The 15,859-nt window shown below is 43.2% G+C and overlaps 1 protein-coding gene across 3 annotated transcripts in view; it reads right to left on the bottom strand.

The window, feature by feature from the left end:
* cdk14 (cyclin-dependent kinase 14) overlaps positions 1 to 15,859 on the bottom strand; it is a 659,117-nt gene that overhangs the window by 112,971 nt on the left and 530,287 nt on the right. Inside the window, exon 15 of one of the 3 annotated variants that reach the window (XM_055655917.1) lies at positions 13,733 to 14,364. The exons of the other annotated variants lie outside the window; for them this stretch is intronic. The gene's annotated coding sequence lies outside the window, so the exon portion shown is untranslated. Of the gene's footprint in view, positions 1 to 13,732; positions 14,365 to 15,859 lie in introns of those variants that run through there. 3 annotated transcript variants of the gene reach the window in all.

Genomic DNA, 15,859 nt, shown 5'->3' with positions numbered 1-15,859 from the left:
AGTGTGTGAGGCAGGAGGCAGAGAATGGTAGCACTCTGACCCAAAATGTAGGGGAGAGAGACGAAAAAGACAATAAACAGAGAATAAGAGAGGGTGGGTTTCTTAAATGTGTATATTTTAATGCTAGGAGCATTGTAAGAAAGGTGGATGAACTTAGAGCCTGGATTTACACCTGGAAGTATGATGTTGTGGCAATCAGTGAAACATGGTTGCAGGAGGGCTGTGATTGGAAACTAAATATTCCAGGATTTTGTTGCTTCAGGTGTGATAGAATTGGAGGGGCAAGAGGTGGAGGTGTTGCATTGCTTATCAGGGAAGATATTACAGCAGTGCGTTGGCAGGATAGATTAGAGGGCTCGTCTAGGGAGGCTATTTGGGTGGAACTGAGAAATGGGAAAGGGGTAGCAACACTTATAGGGGTGTATTATAGACCGCCAAATGGGGAGCGAGAATTGGAAGAGCAAATATGTAAGGAGATTGCAGATATTAGTAGTAAGCACAAGGTAGTGATTGTGGGAGATTTCAATTTTCCACACATAGACTGGGAAACACATTCTGTAAATGGGCTGGATGAGTTGGAGTTTGTAAAAATGTGTGCAGGATAGTTTTTTGCAGCAATACATAGAAGTACCTACTAGAGAAGGGGCGGTGCTGGACCTCCTGTTAGGAAATGAGACGGGTCAGGTGGCAGAGGTAAGCGTTGGGGAACAGTTCGGGACCAGTGATCACAATACCAATAGTTTCAATATAATTATGGAGAGGGTCAGAACTGGACCTAGGGTTGAGATTTTTGATTGGAGAAAGGCTAACTTTGAGGAGATGTGAAAGGATTTAAAAGGAGTAAATTGGGACAGTTTGTTTTATGAGAAAGATGTGGAAGAGAAATGGAGGACATTTAAAGGTGAAATTTTAAGAGTACAGAATCTTTATGTCCCTGTTCGGTTGAAAGGAAATAGTAAAAATTGGAAAGAGCCATGGTTTTCAAGGGAAATTGGACACAGTTCGGAAAAAAGAGAGAGATCTACAATAATTATAGGCAGCATGGAGTAAATGAGGTGCTTGAGGAGTATAAAGAATGTAAAAAGAATCTTAAGAAAGAAATTAGAAAAGCTAAAAGAAGATATAAGGTTGCTTTGGCAAGTAAGGTGAAAGTAAATCCAAAGGGTTTCTACAGCTATATTAATAGCAAAAGGATAACGAGGGATAAAATTGGTCCATTAGGGAGTCAGGGTGGACAGCTATCTGCAGAGCCAAAAGAGATGGGGGAGATATTGAACAATTTCTTTTCTTTGGTATTCACCAAGGAGAAGGATATTGAATTATGTGAGGTAAGGGAAACAAGTAGAGTAGCTATGGAAACTATGAGATTCAAAGAAGAGGAGGTACTGACACTTTTGAGAAATATAAAAGTGGATAAGTCTCCAGGTCTGGACAGGATATTCCCTAGGACATTGAGGGACGTTAGTGTAGAAATAACAGGGGCTATGACAGAAATATTTCAGATGTCATTAGAAACGGGAATAGTGCCGGAGGATTGGCGTACTGCGCATGTTGTTCCATTGTTTAAAAAAGGGTCTAAGAGTAAACCTAGCAATTATGGACCAGTTAGTTTGACATCAGTGGTGGGCAAATTAATGGAAAGGATACTTAGAGATAATATATATAAGCATCTGGATAAACAGGGTCTGATTAGGAACAGTCAACATGGAGGTGTCCCTAGGACATTGAGGGAATTAGTGTAGAAATAGCAGAAAAATGACAGAAATATTTCAAATGTCAGAAACAGGATAGTTTTGACAATTTACTGGAAATGTGTCATGTTTGACTAATCATTTTTGAAGAAGGTTACTCGGGAAATTGAGAGAGGGTAAAGCAGTGGTGTGGAAAGGATATAGAGATGGACTTCAGTAAGGCCTTTTAGGAACAGTTCCTCAAGGAAGGTTGTTTGAAGAAGGTTCAATTGTTGGATGAGGGTATTAGTGGATGTTGTATGTATGGGTAAGGCCTTTGACAGTAGCAAGGTTGGAAGAAGATTCAATTGTTGGCTGAATGGGAGATGCAAGATGGAGTAATGTGGGATGGCTGTTTGTCAGGTGGGAGGCCAGTGACTAGTGACTAGTGGGGTGTCACAGGGATCTGTGTCGGGTCCACTGTTGTTTGTCATGTACATCAATGATCTGGATGATGGTGTGGTAAATTGGATTAGTAAGTATGCAGATGATACTAAGATAGGTGGGGTTGTGGATAATGAAGTAGATTTTCAATGTCTACAGAGAGATTTATGCCAGTTGGAAGAGTGGGCTGAAAGCTGGCAGATGGAGTTTAATGCTGATAAGTGTGAGGTGCTGCATCTTGGCAGGACAAATCAAAATAGGACGTACATGGTAAATGGTAGGGAATTGAAGAATGCAGGTGAACAGAGGGATCTGGGAATAACTGTGCACAGTTCCCTGAAAGTGGAATCTCATGTAGATAGGGTGGTAAAGAAAGCTTTTGGTGTGCTGGCCTTTATAAATCAGAGCATTGAGTATAGAAGTTGGGATGTAATGTTAAAATTGTACAAGGCATTGGTGAGGCCAATTCTGGTGTATGGTGTACAATTTTGGTCGCCTAATTATAGGAAGGATGTCAACAAAATAGAGAGAGTACAGAAGAGATTCACTAGAATGTTGCCTGGGTTTCAGCAACTAAGTTACAGGGAAAGGGTGAACAAGTTAGGGCTTTATTCCCAGGAGCGCAGAAGGTTAAGGGGGGACTTGATAGAGGTCTTTAAAATGATGAGTGGGATAGACAGAGTTGACGTGGATAAGCTTTTCCCACTGAGAGTAGGGAAGATTCAAACAAGGGGACATGACTTGAGAATTAAGGGACAGAATTAGGGGTAACATGAGGGGGAACTTCTTTACTCAGAGAGTGGTGGCTGTGTGGCATGAGCTTCTAGCGAAGGTGGTGGAGGCAGGTTCATTTTTATCATTTTAAAATAAATTGGATAGTTATATGGACGGGAAAGGAATGGAGGGTTATGGTCTGAGCGCAGGTATATGGGACTAGGGGAGAATACGTGTTCGGCACGGACTAGAAGGGTCGAGATGGCCTGTTTCCATGCTGTAATTGTTATATGGTTGTATGGCTATCTATAGATTGAATGCAGGTGCTCCAGAAAGGTTAGCATGTGTTTTGTCTGATGTGGAGGAGATCTTGTTGTGAATAGTAAATGCTGTGCTATAGATTGGATGAAGTGTAAGTGAATCACTGCTTCACCAGGAAGGACTGCTTGGATCCCTGGAGGCAGAGAACAAAGTAAAAGGAAACCTGTGGTTGCAAGGGCAAGTGTCACAAGAAGGAATGTGTTTGGAAGTGACAGAAGCATGAACCAGGGAGCCTGGAAGGCTGTAATGCTCAGGCAATGGTCTTTGTGCAGGTGGCTGAGATTGAAAAATTGCCCAGAGAAATGTGCAGGACTTTCATATGCAATAACTGCTGACAATAATTTCTATTCTTGAGTGCAGGTCCATGCCAGGAAATTGGATCAACCTGTAGGTTTTCTATGCTTAAATTTACAAAAAAAAAGTTATTGTGGTTTCTTTGAGTTATTTGAGTCCAGTTGCTGTGGAAGTCCTGCTCATCTGGAAATTGGACAAGCGCTTCTTGCCAATGGTTAATCCTAATATCAGTTTCAATTTAATTTTGTGTTTCCGGCATACGGTTGCATCATTGTCATGAACTGCTTATGTTAACTACTTAACAAGAGAAATTGAATCAAAAGGTAGTGACTTGCAGCCTTTGTAAACAACTCATATTTAAATAAGATATCATGCTGAAAGTAGTCAACTAAACTTGAACGCCTTGTCCGATCTATTCCCACTATTTCTTCCACCAGAATGTTCCTTTTGTGGGCAAATAGCTTTGTAATTTTTATTTTCGAAACTAGTGCTAGTAGCCCTCTGCAAAGATCAAGGGAGTCTGTGATGTGCTCAATGCACATAGTTCAGAGACACATTGATCTGTGACTTTGGTGGTTATGCTGAACATAAGGCCTACAGTCGCAGGGCACAATCGACCAGCTCCATCAGTTGAAGGGAAGCCCATTTATAGATGCTTACCCCACCATGGATTTCCCTCTCATCTTCCCCCTCCCAATGGGCTGTCATTGAGAGACTGCTTTAACTACACCATCCGCTTCCCATGGCTCAGCATGTAAGGACAGCGCAGCTGCCAGCCTAACATGCAGCTACTCCTTGCAAAATGCCTGGTTCACATTTTAACTCACTTAGAAGGTACCAAATAACAATTGCATAGAGAAAATATATTTCAATAGGCAATAGGTGCAGGAGTAGGCCTTTCGGCCTTCGAGCCAGCACAGCCATTCAATGTGATCATGGCTGATCATCCCCAATCAGTACCCCGTTCCTGCCTTCTCCCCATATCCCCTGACTCTGCTATCTTTAAGAGCCCTATCTAGCGAAGTGTTTCCTCATCTCCGTTGTAAATGGGTTAACCCTTATTCTTAAACTGTGGCCCCTGGTTCTGTACTCCCCCAACATTGGGAACATGTTTCCTGCCTCTAGCGTGTCGAAACTCCAGAGTTTACAAGCCCAGCCGCTCCATTCTCTCAGCATATGACAGTCCCGCCATCCTGGGAATTAACCTTGTAAACCTACGCTGCACTCCCTCAACAGCAAGAATGTCCTTCCTCAAATTAGGGGACCAAAACTGCACACAATACTCCAGGTGTGGTCTCACTAGGGCTCTGTACAACTGCAGAAGGAAGTTTTGTGTTTTGTTTTCAAACTCCAAGTTGGCATTAATGCTATAAGCAGCATCCATTTAGCACAACAAATGTGCATGAAGTCTACTTAATAAGCACATAATTAAACTATGTGCTGCTTGCACTGGGCGTGGAATTTTGTGGAAAAAAAACTATGGTCGGCATACCAAATTCCTTATTCAACTCTGATTTTCTGTTACTTAAAATTCAGCAGCTAAACCTGATGCTGGAAGTGGAGTGTTAAAAAATACTAGACTAGGTGCAGATCCGTTGGGTCTGCTCCCCCAATGCAATATTCCACCACTCACCCGTTCCCCCAATGCAATATTCCACTACTCATGCATAGCCCATGTGCTGCTCATTTCCTGTCATCCCCCAGCACTCCCTCAACCTCCTCTTCACCCTCCCTCTTCTTTGACCTCTCCTCCTCCCCTCTCCCAATCCCTCCCTCACCTCTCTCTGCCTCTCCTTTCCCCTACCCTCAGTCACTCCCTCCTTCCCTCCATAACTCTTCTCCCCTCCCTACCCCCCTCCTTTCCCTCTATCCCCTCCCCACTCCTCACCTCCCTCTATCCCCCCCCGCCACTGTCCCTCTTGACCTCCCCCACTGCCTTCCTCTCCCTCTATTCCCCCCCTCTCTCTCCCTCCTCACCTCCCCCACTCTCCCTATCCCCTTCTCTCCCTCAATCCCCCCACTCTCCCTCCTCATCTCCCCAGGATCTTTCCCCTCTCCTCCTCCCCTCCCCCACCCTCCCTCCCTCTCCTTTCACCTACCCTCAGTCACTCACTCCATCCATCCATAAAAAGCAGCATCTGCAGTTCAGCCTCCACAGGTCATTCATTGTTAGCTGTTGTTTAGATGCCGTTGACTTGACGATTGGACCAGTTTGCATTGTGTGTGTGTATGAGTTACTCAAACTCGTAAACTGCTCGGCCAACCTGCAACCTCAGCCACCTCTCCCTCCCTCCTTCTGCCTACTCCGGCTCAGCCGCCGCTCGGTTCATCCCCGTCCTATCCGACCACCTGCACTTGCCGCTGGGCCTGTCCCTGCCCTGCCTGCCCGCCCGCCCAATCCCTGCCCACCTGCCTGCTAGCTGCTGCCGCCGGGTCGAATGGGGGGGCGGGGGAGGGGGGGGAGGGATACGGGATGTAGTCGCTGTTCGTCACAGTGGACACCAGGAGTTTCGACGAGCTGGTGGAGAAGATCTCCTCTGAGGGGGCCGTGACGGTGAGTTACCACAGTGGAGGAGATGGACGGTCACAGCCATTCACCCAGGGGGATGGATAGACGGGACCGCAATTGCCGCAGAGAGAGGCGGAGGAGAGGGGTGAGTGAGGGAGCGAGAGACAGGACCAGGGTCTCCCCTGATCCCCCCCACCCCGCCCCCGCGGCCGCCTTCGGTGGTGGGGGAGACGGTAGACAAGTTAATGTGAGGAGGGGTGAGAGGAGTTCGTGAGTGAGACAGGAGAGGCTGCAGTGCAGGAAGGGGCGTCGCTGTGGCATTGACTGACAGGAGAGGGGACCAATCTGCGCATGTGTGGTTTTTATGATTTTTAAACCTTAATAACTTTGAAACAAAGCTAATTACACGCAGCACAGTAGTATGGTGAGTAAGTTGGCGGAAAATCGTAGCGCTATCTGTACTGTTTTTGCGCAAATAAAAATACAACGGAAGAGCACAAGATCAGAGTTTTAGATATGTATAGATTGATAGATTCCCTTCCAGTTTAAGGAAATGACTAAATTCCCTATATGCTGACCTGCATACATAGAACAGGCTGATACAATGCTGCATGTCATTACAAATTAAATGGAAGGTTACATTTTTGGTTGAAGTTTTACAGTCAATTAATTTTGGATACAAGGTCGTCAAATTTGGTCAAACTGCTCCACCCTCCCCCACCCTTAGAAAAGTGGGGAATGTTTTAAATGGTGAGAAGCTGAAAGATGTTGGTGTTCAGAGAGACCACAGTGCCCTTGCATTCAAAAATACAGGGACTGCAATGAAGGTTCACTAGACAGATTTCTGGGAGGGACGTCATTTAAAGAGGTTGTGCCTTTACTCTCTAGACTTTAGAATGACAATAGGTGCAGGAAAAGGTCATTCGGCCCTTCGAGCCAGCACCGCCATTCAATGTGATAATGGCTGATTATCCACAATCAGTACCCCGTCCCTGCCTTCTCACCATATCCCTTGACTCTGCTATCTAACTCTCTCTTGAAAGCATCCAGACAATTGGTCTCCACTGCCCACTGAGGCAGAGAATTCCCAGATTCACAATTCTCTGGGTGAAAATGTTTTTCCTAATCTTCGTTCTAAATGGCCTACCCCTTATTCTTAAACTGTGGCCCCTGGTTCTGGACTCCCCCAACATCGGGAACATGTTTACTGCCCCTAGTGTTTCAATAATATTAATGTATATTGTAAATAGCTGTGGTCCCAGCACCGAGCCTTGCGGAACCCCATAAGTCACTGCCTGCCATTCTGAAAGGGACCCGTTAACCCTACTCTTTGTTTCCTGTTTGCCAACCAATTTTCTATCCATGTCAGTACCCTACCCCCAATGTGCTCTAATTTTGCCCAATAATCTCCTGTGTTGGACCTTACCAAATGCTTTCAGAAAGTCCAGGCACACTACATTCACTGGCTTTCCCTTGTCCATTTTCCTCGTTACATCCTCAAAAAATTCCAGAATATTAGCCAAGCATGATTTCCCCTTTGTAAATCAATGCTGACTCGGACCAATCCTGTGACTGCTACTACTGAGAGGTAATCTTACTGAAGCACGCATAATTCTTGGCTGCATTGGTGGGGCAGTTGTAAGGATGACCTTTCCTTTGGCTGGCATGTCTGGACCTGGGATGACTGTCTTATATAAGTGTTCAGCCAATGAACCCTGAGATGGGGAGAGTTTTCTTTACCCAGAGGCAGTAAATCCTTACATCCTTTACCCAAGAATGGTGCAGAGAATCTGTTGCTGAGTATAATAGAGACTCATAGATATTTGGGGATTTGGTGAATTAGGCAATGTGGGGTTGGGACAGGACAGAGGTGCTGCAGTACAATATCTGCCATGATCTTGCTTAAAGGTAAAAGAGGCACAAAGGGCTTAATGGGTTAAACTTGCTTGTATTTATTATTTTCATTTTAAATGTTGTAACAGAGGAACTCTGGTGTTATATGTTATCAGTACTGCAGTGGGGAAGTCAGCCTAGATTTCCATGGTGAGTTGAAATGAGGTTTGGTCTCATCACCATTGCACAAAGATGAGACTGTTGCCAAATGAGCCAGGGTAGATATAATATTTTGTTAACCTACGCCGTAATGATCACATCAATTGTTAATGATAGGTTGCCTTTCTGCTGGGGTGGGAGGGAGGTTTGAAACTTTTAAATCTCTCCCTGCACGGGAGACCCGACCTTTTCTTGTCGGGTCTCCGTTATCGTTGGGGCTGCAACGAGGAGCGGCCTCCAACAGGAAGAGACCGGGGACTCTGGTGCCGACGACTCACCGTCGCCGTCGCGGGGCTGGCCGAGTCCGGAGCGGGTGGAGCGGTGGAGGAGCGCTGCTGCTGCTGCTGCTGCTGCGGCCCGACCTCCGGAGATTCGGAGGCTGCAACTGCGGGTCTGGTGGACGGCGGCACCGGGAGCCCGCGGGTCCCTGGAGGGAGACCGCTTTTCAGGGCTCCTGCAACGGTGACTTCTCCCGCCCGAGTTGCGGGGTCGAAGAGCTCCTGGAGCGGGGCCTTACATCACCGCCCCGCGCGGCTTGGAATGGCCGCGGGACTCTGCGAGCGCACGCCGGGGGCTCTAACACCAAGACCCGGTGTGCGACCTCGCACCACCCGGCGTGGCTTTAATGGCCGCGGGACACTTGCCATCGCCAGCCGGGGGCTTTGACTTTGACTCTGACATCGGGGGGGGGGGGGAGAGTGCAGTGGAGAGATAAGTTTTTTGGCCTTCCATCACAGCGATGTGATAGATGTTTATGTAAATTATGTTGTGTCTTGGGTCTATTTGTTTGTAATGTAATGTATGGCTGCAGAAACGGCATTTCGTTTGGACCTCAAGGGGTCCAAATGACAATTAAATTGTATCTTGTATCTTGTCTTGTTACTTTACTTGCCTTATTTAACTTACTGGGGAAGCCACCTTAATCTACAACTCACACAAAGTCAAATCAAAACAGATCAGAAACCAAATGGTTTGTTGATCATGATAGCTGATTTGGGAAAGTCTCCTTGTAATTGATGCAAGCCAAACTTGGCATAATTCAGTCCTGTGTCGAATGTCCTCTCAGAACCACAAATATATTGATCATAATAAACCACAGCTCGAAGCACAAAGTGATTACTCAAGAGAGAATAATTTTGCTTTTAGGATCTGTTTCACTACAATGGAGGTTGTCAATTATACATTGGAGGTTGTACAATAATTAAAAGTGAACAACATGAAGTATGATAGTAGGAAATTGAGTGGCAATATATTGAGGTATCTTAAAACAATGGATTGATGTGTTCCTTCAGTATATTTCAGTATATTCAGTACAGTGATACTTCAAGAACAAAACCTTGATTGATGAGAAATTAAATTTGTCCTCTAAAGTTTATCATTTTCCAAAGAGATAGCCACATCCTCTGTCCTGTCCCAACCCCACATTGCCCAATTCACCAAATCCCCAAATATCTATGAATCTCTCTATTATACTCAGCAACAGATTCTCTGCACCCTTCTTGGGTAAAGAACTTGCATGGCTCCATGTTTAAATGAATTCAATTATAAATATATCTGGTTGAAACCAGTTCTAATGCCTTTCCTTGAACACAAACACAGTGGGATATCCTTATGATCCAGTGCTCACGTTTTAAGATTTGGCGGGAATTTTACATAAATCCACCAAAGCCTCTAAAACCTTTAAATCCTTTCATAATTTCCAAGTAATTTAAAACTTAATCTAAACCTAAACGCTGTAATTTTAACTTAATTTACCAGCATTATTGTATATCATGTGGTTTCTGAAACCAGAGATGATTTCCAGCTGCACATACTCTGCGAATTTTCCACTTTCTCATGATGTTATCTACTTTTCAAATTCAATTTGTGCAAATTCATTAACTTCCATGATGATGTGGCTCAGCCTTCTGCAGAAAAGGCTCCATCGTTCTTCTGTTCAATGGCTTAGATTGATTTCCTGTCGAAGAATGCTTCAATTTCAAAATCATTCCCGTATGTTCATTTCGTTGCTCCCTAATACCTCCCTATCACTGAAACTTTTTTTTTGCAAACTTTTTTTTTGGAGCCATTTTTGCATTTTGCAATTCACTAATGTATGTCTTTGGTACATTATGAAATAGTACATTAAATAAATAAAGGTATTACTCAAGTTGCAAATTTGTCCCTTACACATCTGAAGCTACAGAATATAGTATGTGTCCTCAATTTACAAGGCTTCTACTACTATTACAGTTGAAACGTGCTAATCATCAATGATAATGCATCTTGGACTATCTCCCTCACAATTTTATCGTCTTTGAAATTCTAAAGATTTTTTATTGATTCATCAGTTTCCTCTGCGCACACTTCAGGATTGCTTCAAAATATCCCATTCATTTTGAGAACTACACCTCCTCTACGAAAGCATCATGTTACAATCATTAATACTAAGCTGGATGCAATCAATGGAAGTGAAAAAGATTAGCATTATTTTTTATAGTTAAATCTTGAAGTGTCAGCAGTCCAAACAAATAGGGTAAAGGTACGAATAAAATGTTATTCCTGCAAGTGCACAATATGTTATAATGGACTGACATGTTTGAATGGAGAGAATGAAAAAACAGATTAAGGATGTGGTTGGAAGAGCAGAATCAAAGGCATGAATCCGTGAGGTTAATGGTTATTGTGGAAACAGCAAGGGCCTTTCTGGCAAGACTTGAAAACATATGGCTGGTGTTGAACCTTTTAAAAGTGCCGATATTTTCAAGATCAATTTCAAGAACTGTGCGAGGCAGCATAATATTCGCCTGTGTGAGGAAGTGAAGAAACAAGCTACTCTAAATATGTTCTTAATGAGGACAAAACAGGGCTCTTTTGGAAGACAATCCACTCACACGTTGTCCACATAAGGGATATGTGTACATAGCTTCTGTGCATTTATAAGATTGAACATATCTCTGAAAAAATAATGGCAAGTTGACAAATGAGGCTGGGTTTGATGAAGTAGACCAGAATGACATGGAGGAGTATTTGGAAATGTTTGGCGATAACTTTGGAATGAAGGCTTGTTGGAGCTAAGATAATACGAGGAGCAAAATACCACAGTCACCAAACCAACTTACCATAAAAAGATTTATATATGCATTTCTCTGCAGTGAAAGTGATTGCGATCTTCAAAGATGATGATTGCAACATGCAGCTCTGCATTAATTGTGATTCCTTGAAAGAAAGTGTTGTGCTTTGCTTTTAAAAATCTTATCAGATATGTGTGTGGATATATTTTAAAGTATTTACGTTTTTTTGACCAATCTTATTGTGCTCAGAAATACAATCAAAGTTTATGTTTTAAAACTAATGAGAACTACCTTTTCAATTTCAAAATGCTCAGAAATGCCCACTTCCAAAATTAAGGTTAAATTATTTCAAAATTATTGTAAATTGTTTTCAAACTACCATAGTAACAACAAATCCTTTTAATTTGACTACACATAAAGCGCGTTGTGGAAAAAGTAACTATATGTTTAACATAGAGTCATAGTCATAGAGTGATACAGTGTGGGAACAGGCCCTTCGGCCCAACTTGCAGGCCACACAGGCCAATAATGTCCCAGGTACACTAGTCCCACGCCTGCGTTTGGTCCATATCCCTCCAAACATGTCCTATCCATGTACCTGTCTAACTGTCTCTAAAATGATGGGATAGTCCCAGCCTCAACTACCTTCTCTGGCAGCTTGTTCCATACACCCACCACCCTTTGTGTGAAAAAGTTATCCTCGGATTCCTATTAAATCTTTTCCCATTCACCTTGAACCTGTGTCCCCTACTCCTTGCAAGAGACTATGTTCATCTACCCGATCTATTCCTCTCATGATTTTGTACACAATGAGGTGGTACTAGCTCAAATGAATTAAAAATGATGATGGCAATGATTACGCTCGCTCATTCAATACACAATAGACAATAGGTGCAGGAGTAGGCCATTTGGCCCTTCGAGCCAGCACCGCCATTCAATGTGATCATGGCTGATCATCCCCAATCAGTACCCTGTTCCTGCCTTCTCCCCATATCCCCTGACTCCGCTATTTTTAAGAGCTCTATCCAGCTCTCTCTTGAAAGCATCCAGAAAACCTGCCTCCACCACCCTCTGAGGCAGAGAATTCCACAGAATCACCACTCTCTGTGAGAAAAAGTGTTTGCTCGTCTCCGTTCTAAATGGCTTACTCCCTATTCCTAAACTGTGGCCCCTGGTTCTGGACTCCCCCAACATCGGGAATATGTTTCCTGCCTCTAACGTGTCCAAGCCCTTAACAATCTTATATATTTCAATGAGATGCCCTCTCATCCTTCTAAATTCCAGAGTGTACAAGCCCAGCTGCTCCATTCTCTCAGCATGATGACACTTTATAATGAGAGAGCATCAACACCACGATACAAGGGTCCAGGATGATGATAAATAATCTGGTCTTCAATCAAAAGCATGATACCTGGGATTTTAATTAAATATCTGGATCTTCAATGCATTGACCCCTTTAGTCGCCTGACCAAAGTTGGCACGAGGGTTGTTTTTGTGTTGAAATATGTAGCCCTTACAATTGTCAAAAGAAAAACAAAATTTAAAAAAAAGATAATGCTTCAACACTCAGCAAGTCACCGAGTAACTGTGGAAAGAGATACAGACAGAATGGAAAATGGAATGACAAGAGATTGTAGACATTGCAATCTAGAGCAAAATTCAAACCTCTGGAGGAACTCAATAAGTCTGGCAGCATTTGTGGAGGGAAATGGACAGATGATGTTTCAAGTTTGGACCCTTCTTCAGACTGATGGAGTACCAGATTATGGCCAGCTATATCTCCTTTTCTTCATCAGTCTGAAGAATGCTCCCAGTCTGAAACGTTGCCTGTCCATTTCTCTCCAAAGATGCTGTCTGCCATAATCCACAAGATTTAAAGATGGTTGAAAGCAAAGGTAAATGGAACAAGACCAATGCATAAATGGTACAGCTCTGAACGCAGACCAGTGATTCTTAACCTTTATGGCACCAGTTCGCGCATACGTGAATAAAACACTGTATGTAGTATGTACCTTTGTTAGGTTTCTAAACATAGGCTCAACAAATTGATATGTTATTTGTGTCCCCTTCATGACCCCCGGCAAAGCCCCAAAGGGGGTCACGACCCCCAGGTTAAGAACCACTGCTCTAGACCAACTGACAACCAGAGATTAAGCTAACAGACTAATTGGAAGAGTTGCATGTGAACATTTTTCACAAGGTTCAGTTATGCACAGTTATTGCAAACTGATGAGCAATATTGCAAAAAACTCAAAACTATTTATAAAATGGTAACATGTTAAAAGGAAGGAACTAGTTCATGTCTAACATGAGCATATGCAAAAATAACCGCATTATTATAAAAAGTCACATCCACAGCACTCAAAAATAACTATTTGATGGAGAAATAGTAAGCTCATTTATCCTTTAACTTGGTAACAATGCAAAAACGTGATTGTGATTATATTTATGGCATGCACCAAGATTTGTTTCATTGATGAACTAATAAATTTACAAAAAGTTCATTTTGTTTATGCTTCATGGCATCCAATTCATAGATGCTCATTTCTTATTTCCAGTCACGAATAACTGTACGTGTCAAATAATTGAAACAAAAAAAAGACCCTTTCACCCTCAAAGGCATTCCATCATATTTTTAATATGGTTGTTTTCTTTTTATCGAAACAAAAAACTTAATGTAAGAAATGACAGTTCTGGAATAAGGCCAAATGTCTCACCATCCAATGCCAAAAATCTTTGATGACAATAGTTAATTAAAATTTTGTGGTCAGAGTCAGGTGATTTCTAGCATGGATACCAGTTGATTCACTGGTGTTCGTGTTCAGATCAAGGTGAAGAACAAACAGGCTTCTATGGAAAAGAATTGGCAAATGTTCTTGCTGGGAGGGATACGCTTGTAGGTAGGCTTGATCAAAGCCAAAGAAAACTATTTTCATTCCACTTTGAACTGGAAATCAAATTACAATGTCCAAAAAATAGCAATTCTTTTTATTTTAATTAATTTTGAAACAATTAGCTCCAATCCATGCCAAGGGAAGCAAGCCAAAACATTTGCAACCACGTTCAGCCACAAGTGCCAAATATGCGATCCGTCAAGATCCCCGACTTCGCAGACGCCAGTCTTCAGCCAACTCAATGCATTCCACATGAATTCCAAGAAATGCCTGAGAGCAGGGAATAGAGCAAAGGCTATGGGCCCAGACAACATCCCATCTGTAGCCCAAGTGACCATGTTTCAAAACAAGCTGCGCCTTTAGCAAGAATAAAAACACAAAATGCAGGAAGAACTCAGCATGTCAGGAAGCATCTGTGGAAATAGAAATAATTGGTTCAGGTCCGGGATCCTTCATCAGAAATAAGAAAGAGTGAAACGGGTCGATGTAGATACCACCCAAGTTGATGGAGTATATGGGTGGAACAGAAGGAATTTCTTTGATATGATGCAGTGATGTGAAGTTAAAGAGGAGTGAAGTTCTGTGTAATTTGTTGCTAAAGGTGTGAAGTCAAGATATTTTGTGTCCTTCTTAGGTAATGGAACAGCACACACTAAATATTTGTTCCCTTCATCACTTTCACATCACGCATCCAGTTATTCACCCAGTACCAACAAAATCTGCGAGTTCCCCAGGGACAAGGACAGCAAGTTTAGTTTTAGTTTATTTTAGTTTATTGTCACATGTTCCGAGGTACAGTGAAACGTTTTTGTTGTGTGCTAACCAGTCAGCTGAAAGACAATACACGAGTGCAATAGACAATAGGAGCAGGATTAGGTCATTCGGCCCTTCGAGCCAGCATCGCCATTCAATGTGATTATGGCTGATCATCCCCAATCAGTACCCTGTTCCTGCCTTCTCTCCATATCCTCTGTCTCCGCTATCCTTTCTAGCTCTCCCTTGAAAGTATCCAGAGAACCGTCCTCCACCGCCCTCTGACGCAGAGAATTCCACAGACTCACAACTTTCTGTAAAATGGAGAGAGGGTAGAAGAGGGAGTAGCCAGGGTGCGACTTGTCCTTGATTATGCTGCTGGCCTTACTGAGGCAGCTTGAGGTGTAAATGGAGTCAATGGAAGGGAAGTTGGTTTGTGTGGTGGTCTGGGTAGTGGCCACAATTTGCTGCAATCTCTTGGATGGAGCTGTTCCCTAACCAAGCTGTGATGCTTCCCGATATAATGCTTTCGACAGGTGCATTGGGACATTACCACCTGCAGGTTCCCCTCCAAATTGTGCACCATCCCCTCTTGGAAATATATTGGCATTACTGTGTATACCACTGGATCTCTCCCCAACATCACTGCAAGCAAAGGATGCAGGTGTTCACGGTGTTCAAGGTGGTAATTAGGAATGTACAATAATCTTGGCTGGACCATGATAACCACATCCCAAAAGTGATTATGTAAAATATATCCCAGGTTCCTCCATTGTCTACCAATTTTCCTTCACCTAACTCTACAATCTAAACTCTGGGCAACCGTGCTTACATTTTCATTTGTGAAGGATACATTTCTGGGAAAAGATTTTGCATGCCAGTATGACTCCATTTAGCCCTGTTTTTAATAGTTTTTAATACTCAGGAATACTCCTTTAACTGGGTGAGGGATAAGGGTGGACAGGATATCTATATAATTTTACTTCGGAGTCACGTGAGTGATTCCGTGAAGAACCCAGCAGGTACTGCGCATGCGGCATTATCGCACAGCTGTGCAACGCGGCCAGCGGGAGTCGGGCTAGCTCCCGCATCCAAGGAACGAGAGGTAAGTACTTACCTTAATCGGGCCTTGTGGTTTTTGCTCCAGGGGGAGCA

The sequence above is a fragment of the Leucoraja erinacea genome, chromosome 2 (genome assembly GCF_028641065.1).
Source record: "Leucoraja erinacea ecotype New England chromosome 2, Leri_hhj_1, whole genome shotgun sequence".
Taxonomy (NCBI): domain Eukaryota; kingdom Metazoa; phylum Chordata; class Chondrichthyes; order Rajiformes; family Rajidae; genus Leucoraja; species Leucoraja erinaceus.
The sequence above is the reverse complement of the archived record's forward strand: the minus strand, read 5'-3'. Positions and strand labels throughout refer to the sequence as shown.